This window comes from Centrocercus urophasianus, unplaced genomic scaffold (assembly GCF_019232065.1).
Source record: "Centrocercus urophasianus isolate 14NV4802_14NV808 unplaced genomic scaffold, USGS_Curo_1.0 seq_14, whole genome shotgun sequence".
Taxonomy (NCBI): Eukaryota; Metazoa; Chordata; class Aves; order Galliformes; family Phasianidae; genus Centrocercus; species Centrocercus urophasianus.
The window spans coordinates 19,446,451-19,469,528 of record NW_024884586.1 but is presented as its reverse complement, the minus strand read 5'-3'; the positions used below and the strand labels follow the sequence as shown (position 1 = coordinate 19,469,528).

General features: G+C 42.1%; 1 protein-coding gene across 10 annotated transcripts in view; it reads right to left on the bottom strand.

Moving 5' to 3' along the window:
* NUMB (NUMB endocytic adaptor protein) overlaps positions 1-23,078 on the bottom strand; it is a 93,828-nt gene that overhangs the window by 70,545 nt on the left and 205 nt on the right. For 6 of the 10 annotated variants that reach the window (XM_042813522.1, XM_042813533.1, XM_042813530.1 and 3 more), the window contains exon 2: positions 16,166-16,473. The exons of 1 other annotated variant lie outside the window; for it this stretch is intronic. The gene's annotated coding sequence lies outside the window, so the exon portion shown is untranslated. Of the gene's footprint in view, positions 1-16,165; positions 16,474-16,584; positions 16,727-22,680; positions 22,762-23,078 lie in introns of those variants that run through there. 3 more of the 10 variants (XM_042813523.1, XM_042813524.1, XM_042813527.1) reach the window with 3 other exon arrangements.

The window sequence follows — 23,078 nt, the reverse complement described above, 5'->3', positions numbered from 1 at the left end:
TGTCAACACCGTTCTGATGAAGCGTTTGAAAAATCTGACTTGAAATGCGACTATGGATCCCAAGGGCCAGTACTTCCTATGGCTAAAGCAGGCATTTGAGCACAGAAAGCAGATTCATTTGTACCACTAAAAGCTTGTTCCACTCGCATCGAAGGAAAAAGTGCTATTCACTAACAAGAAGCACTTTATTTAAAAGATTCATAGACAAAATCTCTTTTCCTCCAGAAGCTAGCAGCACTCAGCAGTTAAGCAGATGCACAGCCCTGCTGGAGTTGCAGTAGTTCCTTACCAAAACGCCCATTTAGAAAAGGCTTAAGCACAGTGAAGCAGAACAGTTTGTTTGTTTTGCCAGTGATCCATGGGACAGACACTGCTGAGACAGTCACCAGCAGCTCCACCCAGTCCCGCCTGGACATCTAAAGAAACAGCACTTAGCTTACAAAACTGCAAAGGCCTGACCAACTAACATAAATGATCTTTTCTGTGCTGTAATTCTATGAAATGGTTCACATCTCTTCCCCAGAGAAAATCTCCACATCAGTTATCAGGTCTCACCCTACTTAATGGCCACTGCTGACAATCATCGACATAAACAATAAAATGTGCTGTACAATTTCTTTATGCTGGATGGGTGTGAGGAAAAATCCAAGGACCTTCAGTTTGGGGAATCCTTCTGCTGCTATTTGTTTTTCAGTATTTCCAAAACCAGAACTGAGCTCAATGGCTGATGGCTGTACCAATAGTTTCTTCCTCTGTCTTGAAAGTATCTGTCTATATAAGGAAAAGAAATACACCCTTAATAAGGAATCTCCCTCCAGGGCTAGAAATACCATAGGTCAGTCTTCAATGTGAAAGTCAGCAACAAGCTCAACCCAGCTCTCCTGAGCACTGACAGGGAGCCATGTCAGCCCAATTTCTCAGAGGGCTTACAGACATCGTGCTTTCAGAAATAATTGGTACAACCAGAACAATGCTCTAAATGTTACAGTTCAAGTCCCCATAAGGTCACCTGTCTACATTACATTAAACATGAGTGTACTACAACCGTATGCACAACAGGTCTTTGCCTGCTGGATACTAGAATTTTTTGCTAGCCTTCCTCGAGCATACGCTGGCTTCATTAGTTTCACAGTTTGAAATGTCAAGACCAATATAAGCTTGGAAAGGATAACATTGCAACAATCCCCCCAAGACACTGACTGCAAATAAAAAGAAGGAGCTACAACGCAAATATGTGCATTTCACATTATGTTGGTTACCACTGAACAAGAAAAACTGGTTTGCCCACATGGACAAAAGAAAGCAAGACATGCCCAAGGAAAGCTTCCCTTACCCAGCTTTACTGAAGTGAAAAAAAACGTTTAGTCCCCTCTGTAAGAAAACCTAGCGACTTCAAATTCACTATAGCTTCTCCCAGCATGCAAAAGGCAGAAAGTGCAAACAGTGGTTAGTCAGCACAGACTTTGACGATGGATTAGATGGAGAAGTCATAATGCTAACGTATCATTAAACGTGTGAATTTAACACAGCTAAAAGGGCTATGTGATAGCTGAGTATTTGAAACCCTTTGGCTACACCAATAGTTTGTCAAGTAGCAAGAGCCAGCAGGATGCAAAACTTCTCCACTGGGGCTGAACCCCACTTAAGCATTACTGAACTTCCAAGTCAATCTAAGAAAACATTTACCAACTCCAACTCTCCCTTTTTTTTTTTTTTTTAACCTACCATCACTTAAAAAGGTACATCTGAAGGCTGCCAGACACCTTTCTTTATCAACTTACTGTCTTGTGCTTCAGAAGTTTTGTAATTAGGGATAATAGCTACAATTATAAAGACATTCATGGACAAGAACTTCCAATGACTAAGAGAAACCTTGCTCCATGGGGATGCATGCAATCTTTCTCCCCCTTTTTCCTAAGAAGTATCTAGTTTACTCATTTTGAAAGTAACTGCTTGTGATTCAGTGCCGCTGTGTGCACACAGGTTCAAGAACTGCAGGATGTATTACACAATTATTTTCTGTCCTGTACAACCATAGATACAAAATCCAACAAACAGCAACATGCATAAGGGAACAAGAACACCTCTCCTTGTTTCAGAGAGGAAGTTCTGTTTTCTCCTAATGAGAATTAGACCCACCTTCTATTCTTAGCAGTACATAAAATTTCCAGAGAATAAGTTAATATTACTGATGGTGTCCCATTTTTAGACTACTAGGCAATGGAAATTCAGCTGATTTCTTTTGGTTTTGGGGGTTTTTGTTTTCCCCCTCAATTTCTCAGTTCTCACCCCAGGGATGCAACTTTTCAGCCTTGTGTTAAACTCCATAGGGAAATGCCTGTAAAAACAAATTCATTCTTGCTTTATCAAAATGCTTGCTAAAATACTAGTCCTAAACCACTTTAATATCTATTTAAAGTAGAACTTTACTTTTCACATACCTTTCAAAAAATAAATAAAAAGCAGCCCGAGATGAATCAAGCTTTTTAATTACTCTATATGTTTACATACAAACAGAGGGAGAGGGGAAGAGCTACTATCTGTTTTAGAAACAACCACACACAAAATTCCAAAACTGCTCACACAAGACCTCTTGTGTCTGCAGCATGCAGAGCATCCTTGTTCCTCATTACTGGGGGTCTGAGTACAACAACACTAACAAGAATCCTCCAAAGTGGCACACAAGCTCATGGCACACAGCCACGGACAACGTACATTAACAAACTGATGATTCCACTCTTCTTCCACAAAAACCTCATACAACAGACTAACATATTTTATTAATAACATAGACTAAGTTCCTATTTGCTAAAAACAGAGCCTCATAGTGGTTTGCAACACTATCACACACACACATATATATATATATTTTTTTTTTAAAGATAAATATACGTAAAACAAATCTCAACGCCATCTTTCCTATCACCCTCTCTGGATGGAGAAAAGCAGAACACACACTCCAGGCAGAACACTTAACTGGCACAGCAAATGTTTCTCAGCTCTGCTGGGTAATGGTTACAAAGGTCTGGGCAGTTCACTTCCTAGAGACTGATCCCACAACCCAACTATATTTATTTTCATTTAAATCCAAAAACAGAGCTCTCTAATTCTGCCTATTCCTGTAGTCTGAATTTATGGTAACAATTTAGCTTTACATCAAACCCAAACTCAAGTTACAGTTTCAGAGGTCTGCCTGCATACAGCACTTCTGTCTCCAAAAAGCAGATGGAGAGAGACAAAAGCTCCTGAGTGGGAGGAAGCTACAGAGAAAGAGAGGAATGTACCAGCTTGCCAAAAATGTGCCACAGCCTCTACAATACAATGTTAATAATTCTGGCTAATGCAAACGCAATAAAGGTCAGCACTTTATATCCAGAGTCAATCCCTTTTCCTATTCTGAGACAAAAAGCACTAGAGATTTTTTTTTTTTTAAAGCATGAGTCACTTTACTATCTCTTTAAACTGAAGGGTGCCACTGAGGTTTCTAACAACATTTTTCATAAACTGCTTTCAGATGTATGGAATGGAATATTCTTTAAAAGATTCTGGCTTGCTGTTTCTGGCTTCCTTTCCAAAAGTTTGGACAGCACTCTGCACTAAATAGCAGTTAAGCGCAATAGGTTTTTCAGCTTCTTTGGAAAAAATGAGCATGTTTAAACATTCCAGTGCAGTACTAAATTCCATCTTCCTAAGAACTACTTTAAGGGAAGTTCATCCAAATAACTTAAAGTAGACTAACTTGAAACATAACCTATGCATTATTTCAAATAAATACACATCATCAGCTCATGTTTGGTAGAGAAGAAAGAACAAGTCTCAACTCGCACAGTTCAGTAGGATCCTCAGTACAGAAATACTTGACTTTATATCCTGCTTTCTCTCCTGTACATTCCATTGCATTCAGAAAATACAAAATTTTTATCAGGAACACTCCACAGATTTTCACATTTACTTCACATTTTGGAAGCTCCTGCAACAGCCACAGAAGCTGATCAGAAAATTAAAGGAAGTACTCTGGAACTCATTTATTAAGGTTTCTTACATTACTCATTTGAAAATGAAGCAGATCATACAGTAATCAATTCCTTTCTCTGTATTCAGAAGTCCTCTGACTGCCATGATACAAATACTTAACAAATAAATAACGAAGCACAGTCTCACTATTTCTGTCACAAGCATCACCATAATCCCAAGTTTCACAGAGTTACATATTAATAACATTTCACTGCATCATCTGAAATTCCAGTGGGTTACACGTTTACTTGTGCACCCAACTAATTGGATTAGAAGGTAAACAGGAGCCCACTAGGGAAAGAGAAAGAAGGTACTTCTATTTGTGTGCAGCCCAGATTAGCTTTAGGCTTAACCTTGCTTCTGCCGTACTCATGCCTCGGACCAAGCAATTAATGGCAAAAATCTGCAAATATTAGCAACTGAGAAGCTCAGAGGTAATAAAGGTCTACTTACAGAGACACATTCCTCCTAACAGTGATTTGATTTCACTGCAATATGGCAGACCAGAAGTAAGATCGCATATACACAAGAAGGAATATCACAGTCTATTTCCACCACTGGGACCACCCTGGCTACTACAGAGAAGAAAGCTGAGCGCTAGGTGAGCGCAGGATGCTGCAAAAGGCAGAAGGGATGTGTGACAGAAGAAGGGGCAGAGCTACCAGCAGCACACTCACTTTCACACTTATCACTGAAGCTTTGCCCAGAGTTCCAGTACCCACATTTTAAAACAAGCTCTGTAATGTCACAACACCGTCCTGCCCAACCTTTCCCCTCGACATAAACATGCATAGAGTTCTTATACTCAGTACAACTGACTTCTGAAATACGTAACAAAAAAAATCCGCAACAACTTGCTCATAATCTAAATTACAAAGACTTCAAACTTCTTTTCATCTTTTGCTTTTTTTCTTGCTAGATCAAATAGCTGTTATTTGATACTAGACTTAACATTTGCATCCTCCTAGCCACCGGAGTAATTTACCAGGGCACACAAGGAAAATCCAACTTTGAAGTTTACAGAAAAAGTACGGAAAACTCAATTAACAGCATAAGGTATAGTTCAGATATAAGACGGCTTTGTTGCTTTAGTCTACTTTGTGTAAGCTTTTGTCACAGTCACTACAAGAAATTATGGTATCTACTGTCTAATTACAACGTCCTAATAAAGGGCAAGTAAATGAGACTTACCTAGTTTAGTTTGAAATGCTGCCATAAGGAAAGAAAACAAGGAAAACAGCTGCAGGCATTATCTAAACACTGAGCAGGTAAATGCAGAAGTAGGAAAAGACATCTGCACCCCAGAGATTAGACTGGATGCATCTCAGAGCTGCCGCTCTTCTCCTTCCTAGTGGGGCTGGGGAGGCAGACCCAGACTGAGTAACACACCCCCAGTGCCTAAATCCTCTTCACCAAATCAAGTCATCATTCGGTGCAGTAAGCCCTTCTATAAGCTGACACACCTCATTTAACTTTTCTTCTCTCTAAGCAATTCTCCAGTATTTATCCTCAAAACAAAATCTCAGTTCTATCACTTGCCAGGCTCTTTAAGGACATCTACCCAAACACACAGACCTTCCAGATAAGCACACTTACCCTACAAGTGTCAGAGTCCTTATTCCAGGCAACGAGACAACTCGGAACCTTACCATCGTGATAAGAAATTTCATGAAGGCCAGCAGGTGAGGTGTGCTTCATGCAGGCAAAGGGCACCTGTACTCCAGCCTCAATCACAAACATCTGAGACTACAAGGGAGGCACCAGCTGCCTTTAATTTTAACAAATCAGTACTCCAGGCCCCACAAATCTTTTATTTAAACAGTTTTACCCGTGACTCAAACTCTGGACTAGGAGACACTTCACTGAAAATCTGAGGATTTGCTGGTTTTGTTTTGTGGTTTTTTTTGTGGGTTTTTTTTTTGTTTGTTTGTTTGTTTTTTGTTTGTTTGCTTTTTTTTTTTTTTTTTTTTAATAAAAAAAAAGCTTTTGAGTATACTGGAAGCAGATTAATTTAATCGGAGATGTGCTTAAGTACTTATTTCACACCAGATAGTTTTATAGAGCTATGGGAATGAATGCTATGCTCCACTGTTAAGAAGATATTAATTCTTTTCTAACTCTGTCTACTGGGATGAAGAAGAGACACTACAATGCAAAGTTTGTTTTGCTTTCTCCAAACATAGAAGAAAAAGAGTTACAGCAGCTGCAGTACCCAAGAGTGGATAACTCAGTCAACTCGGGACCCACTTTTACACAGCCCACTGTTTGCAGTCTGAATCAATACAAAGAAACAGACTCCCATTACCTAGGACAAAGGCAAGCTGAGCTATAGCAGTATTATCCCTTGCAACAAAGCCTGGGACCCACCCAAGCACAGTCAGCTCAGAGCCACTGCCCTTAACATCAAGGAACCTCAGAACCAGAACCTCCTCAACCAATCTTCCTCCTGCCTGAGGCCCAGCACAGCCCAGTGCTCAGCAGTGCTGCAGAGCTAACCAGGGCCCGGTGATTGTGCCTGTGCTCCCTCTTGCTCCCCCCACCTCCTGCAAAAAGCCCAGTGAGAAGACAGTGTGAGCAGCTCACAAAAAGCAGCATCTCTGTGACACACCCAGAGCTGCACGGCAGAGCAGTACCACAACACACACGTCTGCTCTGTGCAGAACCAGCTCTGGGTGGAAACTAATTCTGCATGGAGCTTGAGAGCAGCTGTGCTGCCTCCTCAGCCCAGTTGGGACCTGCAAGCATCACTGGTTTGGAGGCACAGTAATAAGCACCAGCTAATAGACCTTGCAGGGTGAGAGTTGACTTTGCATCTATGCACCTATTGCTCAGCAACCCAGAGAAAATCCCCAAAGAAAAGTACTGACTATATTTAGGCATTACAAAGGGTCAGAAGTAAAAAAAAAAAAAAAAAGAAAAAAGAAAAAAAAAAAAAAAAAACACTGCACGAAACAATAAAGAGAGGAATCTGTTTTAAAAGCAAATTTGGACCCTATGCTAACAGCTGGCCATCCCTGATACAGCCAGCAGGCTTCCGAGTACAGCAGCCACCACAGCTTAACAAACCAAGACTGAACTAACTCAACTGACGGCTATTTATTTTTCCACCAAAAAGCATAATGGACATCCTACAGTCTGCAAGCTCAAACTTCCACTCCACTGCACCAAGAATATGTTAGTACTACTGATAGAGTGAAGAAAACCTGGATTCTTATGACTTGTCAGTGCAGACAAAATCGATTACACTTGGAGCTTCGTCTTTCACAATTAAGGAGCGCTACCGCAAAGCACTGACAAGGGTTAACTGCAACACTGCCAATGCTAGGAACTGTTTCTGCATACCTATATAAACTCTCAGAGGACAAACGTTAAATGATCAAAGTCCACCTTCATTTGCCCATTTTGTGGCTGTAATAGCACCAATTTTTCTAATATCAGTAGTTTTTCTACTAGATACACTTTGCTAACAACATTTAACATTACATCAATAACCATAAACCACATTTCACAATTTCCTTTATACTTCGGCAGTGTTCTCCCCTGTTATTACTTGTTATTAGAAATCACCCTTGAAAGACCTGAATCACTATGCAGAGTTTCAAAGCAACTGATGTCTGCCTTTCTTAAGATAATTAAGACGGAAAAACAGCAGAGATTGCTTTAATACAGCTTTAAGTGAACACCTATATATGACTGGACTTTGGTACTTGTTGTGTTAGTAGTAATCACCAGACCTTGTCTCAGTTCTTCATTTGAATACACATTGTAAAGAACATCTAGTTTAACACAGAAAAGGAAACCTGAGAGAAATTAAGCCTTTTCTGTTCTTGATACCCAAATTACCTTCACGTTCAGATGTGCAATAGAAGAGCAAATGAATAAATACAGTCAGTTTTTCACTTTACTGGTGAAATACACCTGAGCTTTACAAATTGTGAGTTTGTGAAGAACATTGCCTCCACAACCAGTTACTCTAAAAGAAAGGAGACCCTCCTTTGCAAGTCAACAGGACTTCTGGATTCAAATTTTACTGGTAAACCCACCTTGTAAAGAATTGCTTATTCCCAAAGTGCTAGACACAAAGACAGCAAATACCAAACTGTTTCAGTATTCGCATATTACCCAATTACCAGACATACCTATTCTTTCCACTATTGCTAGTATTTTTTATTTCCAGTTCTGTTTGGTCATTAAAACCCATACAAGGAATAACAGAGATGTTGACTACAAAGCACGCCTAGAGAAACAGACTTCATGTTTGTTTGTTAGTACTATTAAGACAAATTCTGATCTCTAAAATCCTTTTTTACTCAAAAAAGAGTAAAGAAAGCCCTTTTCCTGAAAGCTCTTGATGTCATTTACTAGTAGGCTAGCTCTCAAGGCTGCCAACAAATACATTCTCTTGAGAGGACCAGCTTGCATTCATTCTCTCAGTCAGAATTGAAAAATCATCATCACATACCTTTTAAGCGTTTTAGATTGGCACTTGTGGTTAACGCTGCCACAGTCCCAGAAGAGCTGTGGCTCAGGAGAGAAACTGGAAATGGCCAATTTTCCATCCCTGCCACTACCAGCTGACCCAAGGTTCTCCTAGCAACCGCACAGAAATTGCCTTCGGAGGAAACGTTGCTACAGACAGGGCTTCACAATTTAAATTCTGTGAGTTGGAAAGCACTACCCTTTTTCAGTCATTGTTATTAACCAGCTCTCCCAGCATCCAACAATCACACTGTCTGGTTCATCTTCTCTCAGCAAAGCTGCAGTGACAGGGGATTTCTGGGTGTTAAAGTCTATGTGTTTTAAAACAACTTCTAATTGTTAGATTAACTGCGAACGCTGCTACAACACTTCAAGTCTAAGAAGCTCCAGTCAGTGTGACAGAACTAACTGCAGAATGAAGTCAGACTTGTGACTTACCCTAACTGTGAGATCCTTCCCTTGCTTCTGTATCTGGAACTAACTTCAAAAGCATCAAGGTAGACCTTATGACTCCAGCACCCATAAAGAAAAAAACCACACAGGCTATGCAAGTTACTTCTATTTAAACAGATAGTCCTCACTGCCAAATTGTAACATCTAATTACTTTATTTCTTGTATTTTTTTTCCTCCTTGAAGTGTCTTATAGACACACCTTTCAACTTGAAGAAAGAATGTGCTTTTCAACACCCAAATAAAGATCAAACTTAAAGATCGTGGGAGGAAGAAAAAGGCTGCCTTACATTTGCCTCCTCCAAGATCATTGTTTAAGTAAGCTTGAGCTCTAAGAGCCACAAGGTAGAACATACCCGAACAGCAGTGTGTTTCAAGTGACACATGCCTTCATTCCTACCACTGGTACTTCTTGAGGCAGACATCACTTCTGTGCCAATAAAATAAACCACTTCAACATAAAGCAACTGTGCACTGAGACAATGCAGTCCTCCAGTGCTTTTGCAGGAAGATCTTTACCTGCACAATCTAATCTGAGGCACTTACAGCCTACGGGTTACCAACCGCCCTGAAACCAGTACCTGAGCCTCTACCTACGACAGCAGCAAGCTCTTCAAAATGCACCAGTGGGATTAGAATAGGAAGCCATTTCCAGGTAGAAGTTTTCTCTTAAGGTTTATTTGTTTTTAGCAAGATCTTCCAATGAGGAAACAAGGATGAAATGTTGTTTCATCTACACAGTATTAAAGCCTGGCTTTCCAGGATAAGAACTTCCCTTTCAAGTTTTTCAGAAGTTCCTAACTCCTAAGCCTTCCAGTTTGAAGAGTAATGGAAAATTGGGTTTGACAAGGAGAAAATGAATTTTATTCATGCTCAAGTTTTATGAAACAAGTAGAAAAAAAAACATCTTTCAAAGTCAACTTCAAGAAGGCAGACTTCATCCAACCTATTTCAGAATCAATCAAAAACGGCCTTCCAAAAGCCTTCAGTGTTTCTGCTAATATACACTCTCACTTTGAAGACTCTCAGTCTTTTCCCTAGTTTAATTTCTATTAGAAACTTCACTTTGAAACAAACCTGTCCACATTCCTAGAGAACAGCTTGTTCTGAAAGAAGGAGCATCAAAACAAACTGTAAAGTTAGAATCTGAAGTAACTGCTATCAGAGCTAAACAAATGGGAAAACTAGCTGACCGAAGGCAGCTCACAGAAGGCAATTCATTCTCACTACAGTTTAAGAAAACTAGAGGAGTTACACAAGTAATCATTGCAGGGGGGAGGATGTCACAGCAAATAACCTGGATTACCAATCGCTTTCATTACCATAACACCTCTTTGGTATTACAGAGCACTCAAAGACATCCATTATTTATCGCCCTCCTCAGGCTCACACATCTCAGCAGCTATCCCAAGGTCTATCTGCAAGACTATCTGAACAGCAGTCTCACACCTCACTGCAAGGCAGTTCACCCCACCACCTATCAGGAGTGCCCCAGTGCCCATGCCCAATCTATTTTGCAAAGATGAGTGCATCATGGCACATTAAAAATAAAATTTAAAAAAAAATAATCAGTTCACAAAACAATGCAAGAGCTACTTGCCAAATTCACAACGAGCTTTGATCTTTGTTACCAACAAAATGAGGGCAGGGCAAGGGACTCTGCTTTGCTTGGGACTGATGCAGCCTCTGATAATATACAGACTCATAAGCTATTAGAAAAACAGGTAAAGCTTTTGTAGTAACACCAGAACATCCACTTTTGAAGACATCATTGTACAAAAACAACCCTCATTACTTCTGGCACAAGGCAGTATTTATCCAACACGCAGAATGTCGTGGGTCTCCTTTATGGTATTAACATACAGAAAAACTGACAACTTCACTAGGCAAAGAAAAGTCAACTCACAGCTGCGCCACTGCAAATCAACTGTTCCCTTGGTGCCATGCACCAGACCAAAAAGGCAGGAAGAAAAGTAAAAGCTCCCTTCTCAAAAATCAATCATTGCTACTGCAACTCAAACTCAAATAATGTCCTATCAGTAAGTTATGAGCACTAACAAATTTAGAAGCTTTTAAAGCACAGAGCAAGAATAAACGGCAGTGTTTAAATAGCAAGAGCACATGGACTTTGTAATGGCATATATAGTTGCCTCCTGATGGTGCACACAAGGAAATTGAACCTACAACAGTTATGCTCTGAGGTTTGGGCAAAACCAGACTCATAATAAAAACGTGTATTATCCAATTAATATTTTTCTACATCAGCCATCCTCATTAAGCTTAACAAACTGAGAAACCATGTATTTTCAGCTCTGCTGTTTGCTGCCTGTTTGGAAAGTCAGACCTGCACTCAGCAATGCTCAATCACCACTCTTTTAACAAAAAAAAAAAAAAAAAGCGTGCCAACTAACAGCAGGAAAATTCCATGCAAATGTTAAGGATCGAGCCCTGAAGTACAGCTGAGTAAACACAGTAGCCATCTCCACCAGGAAAAGTCAAAGCACACTTAATATTCAGGTTCTTCTGCTAAGTCACAGGTACAATGCAGGTTTACTTGGAAATAACTTTTAGAAGCAATGATTCAACTTGGCATTTGGCAGCATGGAGTATTACAGAAAGTTGGCGGGAGCAGACTGAAATTAAACACTTCCTCCTTCCCAAATTAGTGTTTCTGAGTCTATAATCATACTACATTGCTTTCGTGACTAAAATTCTTCAGCTCTTCCACAAATACAAAAGGTGTTTACCTCAAAATGACCGGTCTATGCAATGTATTTTTAAACTGAATTGAGCTCAGTTGTACTTTAGGTCTCCTTCAAGTTCATTTTGTCAGGAATTCAGAGCTGCCCTGGGGACTCAGGCCTGACAACACTACCAGTCCCAGCACAGCACCTGGCACTGCTACAGCCTTTTGCCAGAAAGGTAAGTAGGGCTCATCATAAAAAGGTACTGACTTGATGCCTTTGGAGCACAGAAACACCGAGTTTCTTGAATATGACAGACAGGCAACCCGAGCAGCTTCCCACCTTTAAGAAGTAAAACACAGGATTTTACAGATCGAACTGAGTAGTTGCTGGGAAGTGGCTGCACCTGCATGCACAGTAGCTCAGGATTTGAAGCACAGAAATACAAAACCTATCAGATCTGATTCAATCTTTCTGAAAACAGAGCTGATTAAAAAATAAATAAATAAATAAATAAAAATCAAACACTCATACATATAAAGAACTTGTTTCCATTACAACATCTCAAAAATCAATGCTCATTGAGCTCGGCATTTTAAGAACCAGTTCCTGAAATAAATGAGGTTTCCCAGGCACACAGACAAGAGGTTATTCCATCTCTTTAGAAGCACAGGGAATGACATGCAGCAATGAGCGGAGATAAAAACAGACATTAGGGACCTGCAAGCAATAACTTCCTTCCTCTCATGGCCTAAGTTTGCCACTGCTAGAGGCTTTGTGTAGTAACACAGGTTCTCTAAGCTGGTTGTCTCCACGCAAACCCCAAACTTGCTGGCTTTAGCCATGGCTGAACAGCTGTGGCACTTGGCCAATCTCCTCAATGCTGGTAGCTACCCACCACCACCCTCCTGACATCCCTATGACTAAGGAAACCACATTCAAAACCAAAAACCCATCTGCCAAGGAACAGTTGTAACCATACCTAAAAAAGACCTGAGAAAAGCCCCTACCCAGGCCTCAAGGCAGCCCCCAGGACCACCCCCAGGGTACCCTGCTAAACAGCTCGAACAGCACTTGCCCTTTTCTACCTCTGAAGTCCAGCAAATCCCATACTATTTTCTGCAATGAGGAACATCCTCGAAATGATGACATAAAACACTTCTTCCTCATGAAAAACTGAAATACAGACTTTCCACAGGCAATTCCTTCTTTGGTTTGCTGCTTTGCACAACTTCCCTCCCAGAACACAAATGACCTTCTCACTCTCCTACCATGCCCAAAACCAGCAGCATGCTCACTCTACTTAGGAACGAGAGCCAGCTTTAACCACCAGCTGCAAACGACCTTCTTGATTCAGCTCACCACACCAGCAAATCACAAAGATTTGCTCTTTTCCTGGTTTAGTTTCCTGATGTTTGAATGAATGATTATGGTTTACCGAGGAGTCAAACACAGAGATGCTGCAGAAGCACATAATCAGCACAGAAATTCTCCTCCTTCAGTGGTGACAAATAGGCTGCAAATAATACGAGCTAACCAGGGCCCCCCTTGGACATCATCAGTAGCATCGCTGCCAGGATAAGATGTTTTTGTTCGCCAACTGCATTTGCTGGGGAAATTCAATTTTGAGCTTAGAGCTCGCATCCTGGGCTGTTCCTGTGAATGTCATACTACTGCCTTGTGCAGAGGCTCCCACGCCACCTCCTTCAATGGTATTTTGGAAAGAACAACCTGTGAACCACAGAAAGGTGATAAACTTCAAATGAGGTTTGCAATCCTAAATCCTGAGCATTATAAACATCTTGCAGATTAGCCTGGCACCTTAACCACAGAAAGTAAGGTTTGCGGAATTGCCTCTATTCTGTTTGCTGAGCAGTAAATATGATTTTCAATGACATTCTTGCATGCATAACTTTCCATTATGTATCAAAACAAAAAAAAAAAAAACAAAGCATGACTCTGAGTCTGGCATGCCAGGAACGTAACAGTTAATGTTGGAAGCACACACGATTTTCTCCAAGTTTTTTCACAACGTTCACATTCTTCTGGAACATTCTTCACAAAAACTCAATTTTAAATCAGAGCTACACGCTGGATTTATTTAACTGATCAAACGAAATTATTCAGTCTGCTGCTGTTCTGCCTCTCCTGCTGCTTAACTTGAATTTTAGATAGCAAGATATTCTACTAGTCACAGCTGAAGAAAAGTTCTGCTACCTGCTTAAAGGCCACAAAAACTGACTACAAAATTAAGGAGAATTGCAAGTACATTAAAAGGAAATGTTGTGACACCTTTCAGATAAATAGTAAAGAATACTTCGGTTCCAAGAAAGATGAGTCATAAGAAAATTTACACGTATGTGAAGAGCTTCCTTAACTTTGCTCTGGACAAGACTGAGTGTAGAGAACCATGTTACAGTCTCATCAGCAACTGAACACATTTTCCAAGTATCTGACCTTAAATGATCCCAACTCCATCAGAGAATAGTAACTGTAAGAAAGCAACATACATTAGTGACGCTTCTCTTGGTTAAGCCTTTTGCAAATGTTACTGGGTCTTGTTACGGTGGTAAGAAGATATGAGCTCCTATCTTTAGAAAGGAGTAAGAATTTACAAACTGTATAGGAAAAGAAAAAAATCGGGATTAAAATCCAGGAACACCTGTATCCTATTTCCAAACTTAAAGCAGCAGATGATTAGATACTCAACCATAGAACTACAAAATACCTAATTTAACAAAATAAGGCCTTTGCCTTCAGCACCTAAGCGTGAATGAGATTAATGCCAGTACACTCCATACCAGAATTACTAGGAGAACATTACATCCTTAAAGAAAAGAATTAAAAAACAGAAGCATACACAACCAACTAGACCCTGTTGAACAATACTCCTTAGCAGCACCTGATAGTGACTATTACATGTTTGCAAAGGAAGAAAACCCCTAACGTGGTACTCTGTGGGAAAAAAACAAACATGCCAAAAAAAACCAAACAAACAAACAAACAACCACCATCCTTGCTACCTTCCTAAACGAGCAATTGTTTTCAGTCATTCTGATGTGCCTATAAGGAGTGGAGATCTAAGACCACGATTCAACAAACAGCTTTGCTTATGCTTTAGAAAGCCATTAAGTGCTGAGTGGAAGAGCTAGTCACAGTTCCATGAAAACAGCTGCCTGGAGAAGCAATTCCCAGCATACTTCATACTGGCACCATTCCCCACTTTCTGTAAACAGTGTGTCCCAAGAATTATGCCTGTAGCTTTAGGACAGTATTGTTGCAGGTCCTGCCAGACATACCTGCCTTGCAAACACTGCACCACATGGTAAACCAAGGGACATCCAGTGCAAAAAACAAACAAAAAAAAAACCTATAGTTTCATGATATTCCAAAATGTAACCAAGTGTATCTGAAAACAAGCCCTGGAAGATGGAAGTAATGCCGATCAGAATTTCCAAGCACAGCAGCTGCAGCTATTTTACACCTAACACAAAACAGCAGTCCTCAGGACGTGGGGGTGAAATGACGTAAAGCTGGCAGATGCCAGTCCCTTCCCACTGAAGAAACTGGGACAGCAATTCACAGCAGATTGATCTAGTATCTCTTTGCACAGAACTAGACCGGATGTAATGCTCTCTCAGATAGACGAGTAAACAAATCATTAGTTATTTCACAAAGCTAAAAGGCACACAGTTGCAACTAATCAGTTTTTATCCATACAATAGGTCTTACAGTGAATGATGTGCATTAGGAAAGCTGCAGGACCATCTCTGAGAGGAGAAAGGAAGCTTATGTAGAATTTACCCAAACCAAACACCAAAGCAGTAAACTGAGTAACAAGCAATCATTTATGTAAAAGCCACATTAAGGAGATTGGAATAAGCATGTTTGTACATTTCCAGATATAACTGGAGCCAGAGGCAATCATGTATATGAGAGGGAAACAAAAAAAAAAACTAGCCACCCTATTGCCTAGCTCCTTTAAGAAATGTGCTTTTTATTCATTGTTGGAGATCTAAAGGTAGGAAGATCTCAAGACCAGATTTTTCTTTCCCCGCTACAGTAACATTATCATTAGCAAGGTTTAAGTGTATCATCACAATCACCAATTATCTTATCATTTGCCTATATTCTGTCTACTCCAACCGGTTCCATTTCCCATGTGATCTAATGCAGTTAAAAGAAAAAAAAGAGAGATTCATGCAATCACTACTATTCACTTGCGGGTAGAGAGCTGTGCAACCCTTACTTGCAGAAATCCCTACTTCTCAAGGTATTATGCAAGTCGATGGATTGTTATACACTGCAGTGGGAACCAAGAGTAAAGCTATGAACAGAACCCTGCTAGTTCAGATAACATCTTGCTATTTACTAGTAACAGGTATGATAATGGTGTAGTCATGAACACTATAGCAATTTTGAGATGTGTTCTCATCAATGAAAACTATGTCCTAGGGCAAGACAACCAGTAGTTGGTTGCCCACGAGAGCAGAACTACAGACTCCTCTCTACTGTAGAGGCACACAATTTTCATTACCTGTACCAAGTTATCAGTGGCCTCTCTCCTATGCAGGCATCACTTATGCATTTGGAAGAAACGCCAAGGGAAGAGCTGCTGAGTGCACAATCTTCACCTCTGATGGGTGATGGACCCAGGTGAGGGTGAGGCAGGCAGGACCACTTCCAGGAGGAGCCAGCTCACAGCCCCATGGGCAGTATGCACCGGATCCGTGTCACTTCCTTTTAGCAACAGCACAGCCCCTCCGTGCCGTCTCCCCCACCCACAGCTCCAGTACTAGAGCTTGCAGAAGTGGAAACAGGGAACTGATCCTGTTGAAAACAAACCTGGAAAGAAACAAAAAAGAAACCATTTTTTATTAAGCTGAGTTCCTACAAATTAGCATGCATAAAGGAGCAACCTTAATGTGGGCCCTTACTAATCACTCGGGGCCTTACCTGAAAAGCAGAGTGAGAACTAACCACCAAAACAAACAAAAACGATGCGGAAAGCAAACCAGGCCAAAGCAATTGAGACACATTCTGGACAGGAACTGTTTCAAGACAGGATCCCAGGACTGGTTTGAGTCATGCTCCAAAGTGGAAATCCAGCAAAGTGGGCAAGCAGCCTAGCTATCAGCAAGAGAGACCAGAGATCAGCCACGGTCCAGCATCTTGGACAATTCCACCATACATCACAATTCCTAAGTTTCCTAACTGCAGCTAAACTTTGGGGATTTTTGTTGTGAAACATAAGAGATGAAAGAGAGATAAACTGTCCAATCAGCCAAATTCCTACAGATCAGACACGACATTCAATAGGAGAAGGCAAGCTGTTTTGTGGAAAATCTTTTTCCTACTAAGTGAACACACTGGTTCCTAGCAAAGAACTGCAGTTCATTATTAGGAAATTAAGACAGGAAATTGAGGAATAAGGAAATTAAGACTGACTCAGATATTTTGCCCTGAATTTCAAAAAAAAAAAAAAAAAAAACAAACCAAACACATTGTTTTGATCAACTTATTTATCATCCTTAGCAGTAGTGTGACAAGAGTAACACTTCCCAGGACCTCATGGCATTCAGTGTACCTGTATGCTCAGCACTGCCTCAAACACAAGGAGGGAAGAAGTAAATCGACAGCATTAAAACACCAATTTCACAACCGTTAAACTGCAATGTGCTGGAGCCAAATTGTTTTTCACCTGAATGACAAGTAATGTTTACTCTATAAGATGTGCGGAATTGGGTCCTCAGCTAAAAGTCAACAAATAGTGTAGGCAAGTCGTTATATTTCCAGTTTGCACCCGAGCAAAATACCACAGGCTGTCTGGGTACTCAAACCACATTGGGAACAACCTCCTGTATGCAAAGCAAACAAAGACCAAAGCAAGGATGAAACAGAGAAAAGCTGATCTCATCCCAAAATAAAATTGATGAGTTATGTCAGAAATGTGAGGTAACCAACATGAAATTGTATCACACACACGCCAACAGCTAATGGTCATCTTGTGTCCAAGCAAGAATTACCATTTCTGAGGCACAAACTGTACTTGAAAGGAGGAGGAAATTCATCAGGCAATGTTATGCACACACATCTTTAAAGAGCCACATCCCACCGCACCACAGCAAATAAATACCTATTTTGGCAGTTCAAGTTTGCGCTAAAACAATCTCATAAGCCTTTCTTTTATGCCTTTGTGCAGCCAGACTTTTATATTGCTGTGTGGAGGAAAAGAAACATCAGGGCGACATCATTCAGAAGGCTCTTTGACTTTGAGAACTTCTTATGAAAATCAAAGTCATGAAGCATTCGGTTGGAAAAGGGCCGAGGGAAATCCTACAAGTCCTAAACGTGCCACTGCTCCTGGGGATGGCACAGCAATGACCAAACACAGGGACAATCCCGCTCCTCCCAAACTGGTAGAGAAGCCCTCAGGCCATCTCAGAATTTACTCCAACAAATCAAAGCCTGAAGAGAAAACTGATCTTGCACAACCCTATTACAGACATGTAAACACAACGATAAGCAGCCCAGATTTTGCAGTAACGCGAGGCCTTTGTCCAAAGGGCATCACGAGAATTTTACAGACTGCCTTCTACGCGCTGACTGCATATATTAAATCCAAAACACAGCTTAAATGTAGAACGTGTAACCAAATATGAAAAGGCTGTTACAACGACAAGTACTTTACAGAAGGATATAGATTAATACTTGGACAAAAAGATAGAGGCTGATTAAGTGGCAGCCCTTCACCTGCCTGCACAAGGCTGACTTTCCACTGGGCTGCCCGGCTGCACAGACCTAGCGGCTTTTTTACAGGCTCTCTTTACATAGGAAAATCCATGTTGAAAGGCATTTGGAACAAACAAACTGACCCTCCATCCCCCCAGCCCAACACAAGATCACATTAAGCAGCCTTTGACAACAAAACAACCAGGAAAAAAAAAGTACATCCTTAAAAGCATATTAGTGAAGCTCTCCACATATCCACACCAGGGGAAATGGCTGCACATTAATCTCTCTCCCTGCTGAGATGGCTCAGCAGCAGTTACAGTGATCGGCACCAATCGAGTGGGCATCACCTGGTGTCTGATGAGCAGGAGCACCCCATGACCATTATCTACAGAACTCAGGTTGACAGGTTGAGCAAGAGACAAATATTAGAGCAAAAAGCAAAGGAAGCAGTGAAGTTTCTACTAAACAAACTGAACGAGCTCCAGAGAAAAACATCCAAGAACAAGATTGGAAGATTTCCATCAAGCACATTAGAAGGAAAGTACATACTTTCTTTCCTCTCATATCATGCAAACACAAAGCACAACCCCAACCCCTTCATCATTAGTTACTAGACGTTTAGAACTGACTGACTGGAATTGTCAACCCAGCTTCTATTTGTGCCATCCTTCTGTTCCAAGGAACCAACTCCCATGCTCCCCCAGATTCCCACTTCGACAGCTGATGAATTCTTTGATGAAGTCTTTGAAAGCAGACTACCCTCATCAAAACGTAAAACCAACACAGAGCTATTAGCTAACCCGAGACCCAGGAGCTTAACAGCCATGAAGCGCTCGCTCGCAAGGCAAAGCCAGTAACTCTGAGCTCAGCAGCTATGCACACAGTGCCCATCAGCCAACTGCAAGCCTTGGGAATGTCAAAGTATCACCAAGCCAAATAGTATTTTACTTAGAAGGCTAAGAATTTTAGGTCTGGCTTCAACATCACAGCCCAAGAATCCTACAGCTTTGGCACCCAAGGAAGCCAAAAACAAGGAACCCTCAAACACTGCTGTGGCTCCACTTTTTCTTCACAGTTTGGTATCCCCAATCCTATGTCAGCCAACGCCTCATATACAAATCATTTGTCATGACAGCCTTTCAGTCACAACACTGCACAAATAGAGGACGTACATGCATAAATCACTAATAGAAACATCAGGTTTGGTAACTATGAAACATCACAACTGTGCAAATGGCTCAGCAAGGACAAGCGCTGAGGGGAGCAACTGCAGCTCTCGCAGATCTGCCTCCTTCAACACAGTTAAAAGGATTCTGGATGGATGCGCAACAGCAGTTAACATGATGTGATGCCATTTGTACTTCCAGATTGATAGCAGTCTATTAGCACTGATAAACTCATGAGCATAAGTCTTAGTCAATGAAAAAAAGGAAGAGTGCTGCCTCCTGCATGGTAGAATAATCCTCCTGATCTTGTTAGGAAAGTCCTCATTCCTGATGCAACATCTGCCTTGACTACACACTGTAAAGAACATCAAAATGATGCAGCTGAGATGAGCACATCCTCTCCCAGACACAGCTATGTCACTCTGAGGCTGCTGCCCTTCCCCTCACTGCCGCTGCCGCCCACACCAATGCATCACTGGGAAAAATGGAAGAACTTTTTCCAGTATGAGTTTCCATCAGCCAAGTCAACGTAAAATAATTTGCCATAGGTCTTTGCTAACCCAGGTGATTTGATAGAAGGGCAAAGATCCAAAAAAACCTCAAGCAAATTTAAATCAACCCACGGCCCCACCTCCCACCACCACCCTCACCGAGCCAATGGTCAGAAACACGATCCAGCCAAAACCTAACAGAGCAAGAAGCAATTCATTACACCAGCTTGACTTCACTCCCGGACTTGAACTCCCAGACACAAAGACTCCCGTGCCAGCATGGAAAGACGCACAGACAGAAAGGAGGATGAACAACCGCAGCCCCAGTTTAAACTGCCAAGTTTCTAGGCGAGCTTAGGCAAACCTAGGAGAGTTGCTTCAGAGAAGAGGTCACAACCTCCTCCCCCATACAGGCAGTAACATTCACACAGCCACGCAGACAGCCTGTTCAGGCAGCCGATCCAGATGAAGTCAAATATTTTTCTGTACCACCATTTTCAGCTGGATTAGCAAAGAAGGAATGACAAATAAATAATTCTTTTTGGTGAAAGTACCACTAGAGACATCTGCTCTGGTGGCAGTGCCCTGGAGGACACATTAGAACATTTAGCATGAGCAGGTTCATGCTCAGTCTTCTACAGAAAGAGAAAGGCAACAGGCTCTGATGTCACTCAGCAAAATCAAGATCCTTGGATTGAACAAGTATCTATAATTTCAATGTATTCACTGCTGAAGGAACCTCAAAATCAACATTAAAGCCCCAGTTTCATATAAGCGTAAACCAAGCTTGCTTAATAAAATGCTATAATAACATCTGATCTACTCTAAAAAAGAAAAAAATACCAGGTCAGAGGGTCAGATGAGTACAATTGCACGAGCTCAGACTGCCACAAGAATCCCTCACCATCAAGGTTCTGCAGAACATCTTTTCCAGAGGTAGAAGACTTATTTTTCTATAACATTAGGACAACTTGGTGTGTTGGTTTTGTTTGTTTGTTTTTGTTTATATATTATGCAGCTTCACCAGTATTAGTAGCAGAATACAGCCAGCTACAAGCAGAATTCAAGAGCCCTATGGAGCACTGAAGCAAGTGTTAAGAACACTGTTAAAGCTGCATGTATTCCTTCTAGCCCCTATCACTGGGGAGGTAAGTACTTTTCCATGCATTTTTACTGTTATTTCAGCAAGCTCTTCACTCACCACTCCCATTACCGGAGAAAGAAAAGTACTTAAAGATCATTCCAAGACCAAGCAGCTAAACCATGCTACAAAACGTAATGCTGGGGGTCTAGTGAGCTCTGAGAGCCCAGTGTGGCTTGTTGGTTTGTTTTTCTTCTTCCTAAACGCATAATGCTGTCAACTACTAGCGCAATGCCAGAGGGCTTTATGACACCAAAATAAGAGATAAATTTGTCTACTCTGCCTAGTTTACAAGCGTCTTCATCTTCCACGAACTTGAGAGCAGTAATAAGTGCAGGGAAGTCATTTCCAGGCTGAAAAATAAGCTCTCAGCTAGTAAGGATTTAAATATTTTATTTCAATTGCATTTCTTCTTTAGGCTTTAGAAAGAAAGAAAAATTCTTTGATGTGTTATGTTTGGAGCTGTACAAATCAGAGTTTTCACTGAGCCTTAAAACCAACACCTTACTCAGCTACAGATGAAACAGTTTACCGTCGCATAACCCAGGCTATCAAAACAACTTAAGAATCATGGGCGAGGATGAACGCATCTCACATTTGTTCTCTTGGACTTTGCTCACATTATTTTTTGTATTCCTTCCATGAGATTTTTGCTAGGGAGGAATACAAAAATAAGATAAAAAAAAAAAAAGCAACATTTCCACAGAGAATTGCCAAGAGATGAAGAAATGGAAAACACACTAATGAGCAGAAAAACAATTCTGCTGCTCTATGGTAACTATTAACTTCTGCATAATCGTAGAGAGCGTGTTAGCAGTAACCATAGATCAATAAGTCAAATAGAAGTGATGAGTCAGAAATCCATTTCAATATTTACACTATTTCTACAAGCCATAGCAAGGGTAGTACTCCGGCCAAACGGAATGACTGTGCCTTCCGTCTCAGCCCCCCATGCTGGACCTCAGCTAGAGAGGCAAGAAAGACAAAAATGAAAACCACAAAACCAAATCCACCGATATTACAGCCAGACGCTGTGGTGGTTAGAAGCATCTCCCAGTCCAGACGGCTGGATCGCGAAGCACTGACAATACCCTCGGTAACGCAGTAACACACACACTGAATAGGAATCAGAGCAAGAGCTCCCTAATCATTTCACGGAGCACTAATGAGCAGGTTACATAAACCCACCGGGCCGAGGGAGCTTCAGAGCAGGGCTGCTGCGAAGCAGCGGCTCTCCTCTCAGGGATGCACCACGTCGCTCACCAGGACGACTCGTTTCCATCAATGGAATAAAATGAGTTAAGCACATTCTCAACAGGAGCCGTGCTTAACCCTCCCTCAGCTCCTGAAAACGATGCCGGGCAGCGGCTGCCCGCTGCTCCCTCCGGCCCCAGCTGCACGCTGTCGTTCGCCCATCCCCGCCGCCTCCTGCCCGATAACAGCTCCCATTGTGCAGCTGCTCTACGCAGGAAGGCGAAGCCGAGAGCCGCGCTCCCAGGTGGGAAGACACGATCCTCACCTCGAGGGCCGCTCCAACAGCTCCGGCCGAGCATCGAACCGAGCGGCGGGCGCCTCGGCCCCACAGGATTCCCCCACGACGAGGGCACCCCGCCGGGCCGGGGTCGAAGGGCTGAGGGCTACCGGTCCGCACCGGGGCCGCTGCAAAGCGGCGCGGGCCGGGCGGCAGCGGGGGACCCTCGGCCGGGCGCCGGGCCCGGATGAGGGCTCGGGCAGCCGGCGGAGGAGCAGGAAACGTCGCGGGCCGCTCCACGGGGCCGGGGGCTCCGGGGTCTCTCCACCCGCCGCCGGGCCCTCGCGGCCGCCCCCGCCGGCTCCACCTGCGCTGCGCTCGGCGCCCCACCCCGTGCCCGGCCCCGGGCCCGACACCGAACGGAAGCGCGGCGGGGAGGGACAGAG